This window comes from Calidris pugnax, unplaced genomic scaffold (assembly GCF_001431845.1).
Source record: "Calidris pugnax isolate Ruff unplaced genomic scaffold, ASM143184v1 scaffold247, whole genome shotgun sequence".
NCBI classification, from domain to species: domain Eukaryota; kingdom Metazoa; phylum Chordata; class Aves; order Charadriiformes; family Scolopacidae; genus Calidris; species Calidris pugnax.
The window spans coordinates 2,336,352-2,336,945 of NW_015090980.1; the positions used below are offsets into that span (position 1 = coordinate 2,336,352).

General features: G+C 64.6%; 1 protein-coding gene across 1 annotated transcript in view; it reads right to left on the reverse strand.

Moving 5' to 3' along the window:
• RNF123 (ring finger protein 123) overlaps positions 1-508 on the reverse strand; it is a 57,661-nt gene extending 57,153 nt beyond the window's left edge. The window contains exon 1 of the mRNA XM_014953529.1: positions 33-508. The gene's annotated coding sequence lies outside the window, so the exon portion shown is untranslated. The remainder of the gene's footprint in view (positions 1-32) is intronic.
• Positions 509-594: the final 86 nt, after the last annotated feature.

The window sequence follows — 594 nt, forward strand, 5'->3', positions numbered from 1 at the left end:
GCCGGCCGGAGGCAGGAAAGGAGGCCGAGAACCTGGGCCAGCAAACAGCTTGGTCCAGCAGCTGCCGACGGGCTCTCGCCAGGGCAGCGGGGATCACAGAATCACAGAATGGTTAGAGCTGGAAGCGACCTTAAAGATCCTCTAGTTCCAACCCCCCTGCCATGGGCAGGAATGAAGCCGGCAGGGAGGCAGCCGGGTGGCAGAGACCCCGCACCCCTCGGGAGGCTGCCCTGCCTTCATTGCTGTGGCACCCCCCAACCCGGCAGCACCCCCACACCAGAAATACCGGGCAGCGTTACCCAAATCCAAGAACCGACCCTAAAACCAGGCACATCCCACAGCGTCCTCAAAGCTGGCAGCGTGCCCAGCAGCACCCCCAAACCCAGAAAAACCCCCTAAACCGGGCAGCACTCTCTGCAGCCATACACACACACACACACTCCACCCTCCCCCCCAAACCCGGCGGCACCCTCCATGCATGCCCTCCGCGGCCGACACTACACCTGCCCACAACCCCCAGAAATCCCCGTCAGGGGCGGAAGCAACCCCCCAATCGGGCACCTTCCCCCTCCCAACGCCGGACGACGCTCCCCG